Source organism: Podarcis raffonei, chromosome 5 (assembly GCF_027172205.1).
Source record: "Podarcis raffonei isolate rPodRaf1 chromosome 5, rPodRaf1.pri, whole genome shotgun sequence".
Classification (NCBI taxonomy): Eukaryota; Metazoa; Chordata; class Lepidosauria; order Squamata; family Lacertidae; genus Podarcis; species Podarcis raffonei.
Window position 1 is genome coordinate 74,578,516 of NC_070606.1, and position 8,663 is coordinate 74,587,178.

The window sequence follows — 8,663 nt, forward strand, 5'->3', positions numbered from 1 at the left end:
GTGGGAGGCCCCATTAGCTAAAGTGGTGCTTCAGGTTAAGTACAATTAAGTACAAAGGTTAAGTATGGACCTCCGGAACGAATTAAATACTTAACCCGAGGTACCACTGTATTTCACTGTTGTCTCTACCAGGTCTCCTGATAATAGTGAAATTTGCCAGAGCGAATCAGAAGCAGAGCCAGAATAGAAGCAATATTTTGAACAGGGAGCTGCTGGCCCAGGCTATACAACATGCTATTTAGCAAAGCATCGGCTCCAGAGTCCTTTTGTTCCTCCTGCTGTTTCCTAGGCGCAGGCAGGAGGTGTCAATAGGACGTCGTAATCAATTGGCAGCAAGAAGGAGAAACAAGCACCTGTTGTTGAACAGAAGTCAAGGTAGAGATCCAGGAAGTGGCAGCAGCTATATGTGCCGCCCCCCTTCACTTGGCTGTGTATGCATTGTCCTGGCAACCCCCATTGTTGGTGCTGAGCTTGTGTTGGGTGTTTCTGCCGGGTATCCCAAGGCAAGGTTCTAGGCAGATAAACGTCATCAGTGTGCTCAAGTTCCCATGAGTGTTGAGAGGCTGGGCTGTTTTTTGCAGCCTTTCTGTGAAAAGTGTCCTTTCTCCAAGGTTTTCCATCTCCAGTACCCTTTGTGAGCCCTAAATGTGTATGGCATAATGCAAGACAGCCTCATACTGCACACCCTGTTGCCTGAATTGGTCTTTATATTTTGTATTTATTTTTGATCTGGTAAAGGAGCCCAAGGCAGGGTGAAGTGTAGCAGCACCATGGAGAGCTCTGAGTGAGCCACTTGCTCCAACAAAAGCTAGAGGTGGACTGAGGCCTTTGAGCCCCTGCCTCTAGTCCGGACTCCTAGGCTGCACCCCTTTTGTGAGAACTGCAGTCTATAAAGGGCTAGGCCTCTGGTTTGCAGACTGCCACTTCTTCATCACTTCCTGCCTGGTGTGCTGTTGGACTGATGAGGTAGATTGGAAGGCATCCAGTTCCTCAAGCCCAGGGGAAGACGGCCATGTGGGCCCCAGCTCTGGTTCTATAGGCCCTAGTGCTGTGGGATCTGGTCCAGGGAGCTCCTGCACACCAGTTTTGGATTTAGCAGCCCCCTGGTTACCAACCTCAGGCTCAGAGTCAAGGTCCAGCTTCTTAGCTGGGATCTCTGCAACCTTTGGTTTTGTAACTCGGGGGTCACAAGAAGTTCATATGCTGGTGTGCTGTGATTGGGTGTGGAATTACACAATATCTTACCCTCCATCCTGGCGTCATGGTTGGGGCATGTTTCAACACTTGATCTGTTTTCAAATTCTCCCCCTTGCTGTTGAAGTGAATAGGAGGGGAATTTCCTGCACTATGCATAAAGCTGTGCTGTCAACAAAAGAATGGGAAAAATATACAGACAATTTCTTGCACCCAAAGGTGGTGAACAGCGAAATACAATCTTTAAAAACAAATAATAAAATCAAAACCCAAACTATAATATAGCAAAAACTTGGCTGCTGAAACTGATCCCTTCTAAAATGGGCATCTTTTCAGAGTTGCTTAAGTTCCTTGCTGGGATGAAATGCTTCAGATGTGTTTTTCAGCAACAGGTGTACACAGATGTGGAATCTGACATCCACTGTACCAAAAGTAGTAAAATCATGGTAGTAAAATCATGTCTTAAAGCCAGCATTGTAGGGAATCCACACAAAGATTTTAAACAGGCTGGCCTTTAATACCATTTGCATTTTAAATACTTGTGGAATACTGGGTGTGTGTTTTTTCAGTGTGCCTCTTCTGCTTCTTATAGAGACTGTTTTAAAAAAGATTGTGGCAGGGATTGTATCCCAGAATCGACTAAAGCTTGATCTGTAAATCAGGTAAGCCAAAATATTTAGATACAGTTCAACTATTTTGTCTTAACTGGATTTTTCAGCATCCTATAGTATGCCACATGTCATACCTGAATTTTGTCTCTACATCCCTGGAACACTGCCCTGAGGTCCTCAGCTAGTACTTGTCCTTTGTTGTCTTTCTGGAGAAAGGCTAAAACTATTTTTTATTTAGCAAAAATTAATAATTATAAGCTGTTCTAATTATACTGTATTTATTGTGTCAGTTGTATGGCCTCTTCTCTATTTTATCATAGAGAGTCATCTAGTTCAGCCCCCTGCAATGCAGGAATCTCAGCTAAAGCATGCATGTCAGATAGCCAACCAACCTCTGCTTAAACACCTCCAAGGAAGGAGAGTCCACAACCTCCCAAGGGAGACTGTTCCACTGTCAAACAGCTCTTACTGTCAGAAAGTTTTTCCATATGTTTAGTCGGAATCTGTTTTCTTGTAACTTGAAACCATTGGTTTGAGTCCTACCCTCCAGAGCAGGAGAAAACAAGCTTGATCCCTCTTCCATATGACAGCCCTTAAGATATTTGAAGATGGCTATCATATCTTCCCTCAGTCTCCTCTTTTCCAGGCTAAACATACCCAGCTGCTTCAATTGCTCCTCGTAAGGCTTGGTTTCCAGACCCTTGACCATCTTGGTTGCCCTCCTCTGCACACGTTCCAGCTTGTTAACAGCCTTCTTAAATTGTAGGTGCAGAATTGGACATAGTATTCCAGGTGTGGTCTGACCAAGGCAGAATAGAGTGGTACTATTACTTCCCTTGATCTGGACACTATACTTCTGTGATGCAGCCTAGAATAGCCTTAGCTTTTGCTTCCTCTTCTTCTTCTGATGCTGCATCACACTAGTAACTCATGTTAAGCTTGTGGTCCACCAAGACCCCTTGATCCTTTTCACATGTACTGTTACATATTATTGTAATGATGGTTTTAGTTTATTGAAATTTTTGTTTTGATGCAGGATCAAGTCACACTTTTAATTTAATTAAAACAATTCAAATAAGCAACCCAGTGACGCTGAGAAATTATTTGCTGTGTTCACCCAAGTAAATTGAAAGGCTGGCTGTTCATTTTAATAATGTTTACAGTTCCTTTTATAATGATCATAAAATGGGCTGAAATTACAGAGCTGAGGGATGGCATCCTCTGATTATCCACAGAACATAATCTGCATAGAGCGCTTCAGGGCGAGCTTTTCTGCAGCCCAAGAAAGCAAACTTTTGCTGAGCTCTTGAGGGGACCACCCTCATACAAGGGTAGCTCTTTGCAGAAGCTGAAAGGAACAAGGAAGTCAGCATCGCCACTGATATTGTAATAATCAATGCCTTTGTCATTATTTAGCCACTGCCATGCTCTGTAAAGACTATTTTGGGCATGAATGAGGAACCTGTGTTGGACTATAATTACCATTGGCCATGTTGGCTGAGGCTAATGGGATTTAAAGTCCAACAACACCCAGGGGGCATAAGACCATAAGAGTAGCCTGCTGCGTCAAGCCAATGGCCCATCTAGTCTAGCATGCTGGTTTGAGAGTGGCCAACCGGATGCCTATGAGAAACCAGGGAGCACAACAGGGAGCACTCTCCCCTCCTGTGGTTTCTAGCAACTGATAACTGTTAGGCGGATTTGTAGCTGGGTGACTGACCAAACCCAAAGAGTGCTCACTAATGGTTCATCATCATCCTGGAGAAAAGTGACGAGTGGGGTGCCACGGGGTTCTATCCTGGGCCCACTGTTGTTCAGCATCTACCAATTGCAATTGCATTTATGCCCAGGTAGAAAACTGTGTTCTTTGGACCAGCTTGTGCTCCTTTTAAATAAAAGTCAAAGGCTCATGTCCACTGCCCTTGTAAGCATCTACTTTGGACTCAGGGCTGCCTTTTTTTCACCATCACCCAGCTGGTCCTCTTATACCCCCAGACTCACATGGATGTGATACGTAAGCCATGGAGCACAGGTGCACACAGACTCAGCTTGAATTCAGGATGTGCAAAAGCTTGAAGGAGCAAAGCATTATCCTTCAGTCTGCTGTCCCAGGTATATAAAATTCCTAATAGTATGGGGATTGCTAACTAAGAGAACAAATTTGAGTATATAGGAATCAAAGCAGTTATGTAGTTTAAAGACTGCATATTATCATTAACTGGCATTGATTAGATACTGATTCTGCCTCGGGGGAAGGGAATAACAAGATCCACTGTTTTATGTGGTTTCAAGCACATATTTGAAAGTAAAGTTGTTAAAATGTAAACATTCTTATCCTTCCTGTTACTTTAAAATGGCATCCTTTCATCTTCAGTCAACTCACACTTGATATCTACCATTATATTTGAGATAAGAAGCAGACATACACACACTTAAATATAATTGTGTAGTGGCTGGAACGCAGCATTACCTGAGCTAGTCTGAGACACAGCAGGCCCTCCAATTTTCTAAGGAATTGCATTGCTGAGACAATAGTGGTAATGTGTTCCATGTGTGAGGAAATCAGATGGAATTTCTGGTAACACATCCAGGTCTTCTGTGGAGCCAACCAGTCAGAATGCCAGGCAACACTAGAATTCTTTTTGAAGTGGGACAACCTCAAGGGCAGTTGAGGATGAAAATATTGACACCTCAGAAGAAACTGGAAAGCATTTAATGTATGATATAAAAGGTGGGGGAAGAGAACTAATATGATTTCAGTTCAGTTCTTGCAAAAACCGAACCGTTTGTTTGATGTTTACATTGAATCAATCTTACTGAGAATGCCTGCTGTTTTTCCACAGCGGCATCTAGAAGCAATTGAGAATCAGTCATGTAAACCTTTGGTCTTAAGGTACATAGGGGGACTGACACACTTTTACGTAAACTTAGATAGACACTTCACTATATTCCTGTGGTTCAGTGCATATACTATGCATTATGAGTTTTTTAAAAAATTATTATTATACTGGTATAACAAAATTATTATTACACACACACATTTAAATAGTTCCAGTACCCTGGTGGTTGTACCAGGCCTTTGGCTGATTAATATTCTATGGTCTTATAAATTTGTTTGCGGGAGCAAGTGGGGGGAGTATTATTGGTTTGTTCTTGTTTTTATTATGTATTTTGTATTCTCATTTTGTATTTTTATGTTATGAACTGCCCTGTGATCTTCAGACAAAGGGCAGTATAAGGTACCCTGCCCGTACGGGCCAGTCTTGACAGACTCTAGGGTTGTGTGCCCATCTCACTCAAGAGGCCGGGGGCCAGCGCTGTCCGGAGACACTTCCGGGTCACGTGGCCAGTGTGACAAAGCTGCATCTGGCGAGTCAGCACAGCACACGGAAATGCCGTTTACCTTCCCGCCAGTAAGCGGTCCCTATTTATCTACTTGCATAATAATGATAATACATGGCAGCCTTGCATTTAACTCTCAGATCAGAGCATCCTCTCATGGGTATTTCTGTTGCTATTATTTTTTCCAATACTCTGTTGAACGGTGCTTCTACTTCCTTCCCAAGTATTTATGTGTTGTTAGCTTCAACTGTTATCCAGTCATTAAATCCCCATGACTATGCCTGTTAAATGAACAACAACAGGAAACCTACTATAACTCATTAGGAGATTCCACTCTTGACACACCTGCTCATACAGCTAATTAAAGGCATGACTGCAGTGTAGCTCTCTTACTTTCAATGGGTGCAGTGTTGAATCCCTTTGTTACGTGCGCCTTGCCTTGCCTTGCCATCCCATCCTTTCACTGCTACTTTAATTATGCATGCATTTAAGATCTCCTCAAATGCTCATGTTGTTCTGGGTCACCTAAGCTTTCCTTAGAGATATGTGGCCATTGTTTTGTTTCTATAGCATTGCCAGCCTGGACTCTGGATGGCCACACATTTCCTTTAAATTAATCAATGAAGCTGGAGACAAAAGTTGCTTCAACTTCTACTTTGTCTGTTAATTTAAACATATAGCATGAATCTCCAACTAGCAATCTAGCAGCCTTATGTATGACTCCTACTAGTAACCCTGTATTCTTAAATTTCTTGTAGTAACTGTAGGTACAGGCAAAAAACATTTTTTTCTGTTCCACTGGGGCTTGAGGCTCACTTCTTTGAGAAAACCACAGACAACTGTGCTTGGTGTCGTATCACTGCAGGCAAAGGAAAGTTCTAAGCTGCTTGCAAAGGAAGGATTGGGATTGCGCTCCAAGTGTGTGCCCAGTTCTTTCCATGAAGCTAAAAGTCTTCATTTTTTTTTTAAAAAAGGGGGTAACTTTTTCTGCTACCCTGTACAGTGACAGAAGTAGCTGTCACAATAATAATAATAAAAAAAACGCCAGCTATAAATACTCTTGTAATTCTCTGCAGCCTCAGATTGAATCCTAGCCGGGGCTGCAAAATGAAGAAACAATTTATTGCAGTTGTGGCTTGAATGGAAGCAAGCTTGAACCTTCAATTACCTGATGTAATAGGGCATAAGATGATTGATGGCCCTCCTGTCAAAGTGGCCCATGGAGAGTTGGCAGCTTCTGGAGATTATTAAACTGACTTCCAGGGCAATTGATCTCACAAGATAAGTGTACAAAGTAATCTCATTCAATACGAAACCAGCAAATTACAATTCACACCCCCTTTAAAAATGAGCAAAGATATGAGAATTAATAAAAGGTAGATTGAAACAAAATTGTGTGTCTCTCAGCAGTTGTTCAACCTCCCTATTTTCACCAGCAGAAAATAGGTGAGGTGTTCCAACAGCATAGTAGGGCTTCTTCTGCCAAATCCTATAACCTAAGGATAGCCAATGTGTTGCCCTCCAGATGTTGTTGGACTACAATGCCCATCAGCCACTGCCAGCATGGCCAATGGTCAGGGATGATGGGAACTGTAGTCCAGCAACATCCAGAGGGTACCACGTTGGCTACCGCTGCAATAACTTCTCAGTATTCGATTGGATCCTAAATGTCACAGTATATATGTGACCTCTGTTTACTTCAATAAGCTTTCTGTCAAGTTTACATTTTTCATCTTTTGTTGATTTTGCTGCCATCATAGGAAATATTTTTCTATGTCTCTGCAGAGCCAAGTACTTGAGGCACAACACTCTGTTTAACTTTAACCTAATAAAAACTTGACTGGTTTTGTATTAGCATTCCAACCTTGTATTGGAATGTGGTCAATTTGTTTTCCATTTGGTTCAACCCCCCCATCTAATAACGTTATAGTAAAATGCTTTTCTTCCTGAATGAAGAAAAATGCTTGGTAGAAGAATCTGTTTCCTCATTTGTTTAAAGCCCTGTCCTTTATTTTTGGAGTGCATGTTAAATTTTGCATCCTAAGCACTGCAGCACTTTTAACATGCAAAAAAGAAAAGAAAGAAAATGGATAAAAGAATACTTGTTGTACAACATCCACACAGTTCAGAGGGTTAGGGCACTTCTGGGTGGGGGTGATTATCACCTGTGCTGAATCACTGTGATTGACACAATGTTCAATAAGGGCTTTCATGTGTCAGGGGTTTGTGACAAATGTGTTGTGTCTTTGTGGCTAGGGTTCAATCAGTCTGCCTGTTAGGATCTGTTTTCAGGTAGCCTCAAGGTGAGACCCTGGTGATGGGAGGGCAGCGAGGGAGTGTGAAGGGCTCAGGGGCAGTGATGTCTCCTCTTTCTGTTCCATCAGGCTTTCTGGACTGTGAGGGTGCACAGGTGGTATGGGTGCTGCCGCCAAGGTACATGAAGTAGTCAATAAGGGGTGAAGAGAAATGAATGATGATGGAGGGACATTACAATGACTCCTGCTGAGGTGCTTCCTAGTAAGATTGATCTATCAGGGAACATTGGGTGTGGATTGCTGGGGTGGGGACGGAACTGTTTGCCTTATGTCAGGCTATTGGTCCACTCAGATGCTCCTGCAGATTGGCTCAGGTGTGCCTGGGCATCTCCATTCCTAGGGTGGAGCTGTCCTAGGTATTTGGACCAGGGACCTCCAACATGTAAAATGTAAGCTCTTCCAGCAGCCTATCCCTTGTAGGTGGTGTGCTCCTGGCAACTACTGTTGGTTATGAGGGTGACACACACAAGTGGTCCCCTAATATGTCTAATTCCTGTCTGCTCCTGTGGCTTGGTGAACAGGGCGCTGCAGTGTTTGCACTAAGGGTTCAAGTCCTGGGATAGCTCTCTCTTTGGCCACCTGACATGACTGTTGCCCCACCTCCGGCCAGGCATTCCAAGTGTGAATGGGGGCATGTTGCCTCCTTCCCATCACTGGGGCTTGAACACCCATCTCCTGCTTCCCAGCTCTGTGCCCCATGCAGTGATCACTGGAGGTTGCTGCTGTTGGTCAAGGTGTGTCCTGGCCTCTCTCTTAGAGGAAAGGATCGTTTTCTTCCTGAATAGGTCTTGGATGCTTATCACAGGAGAGTTGTGTGTGTGTTCTCGACCGTCTGCCTGCTGCAGGAGTTGTATAGTTGCTGCATTATGAGGCCACTCCTTTCCCTTTGTGTGTTGTGTCCCACAACTCTGGTTGAGGACAACACAAGAGGATTTGAACCAGTGCTGATAGGGATAGGTTGTAGGGACAGGAATACAGTAGTCGGGGCAGGGGCATTGCTGACTGGGCCTTATGGAGTGGGGTACATCTGTTCCCACCATTGTGAGTTCATTGGCTCCCCCCAGATATGGCCAGCATGTGGGTATTGCTGAGGTGGGAACAGGGTCTGTAGTTTTTATGCCATTATTGTATTCTCCAGTTGTGTGGTTTCCCCCTCCCAGCAGTGGCATATCTCTGGCCCTGGTGTGAATATAGCAACACA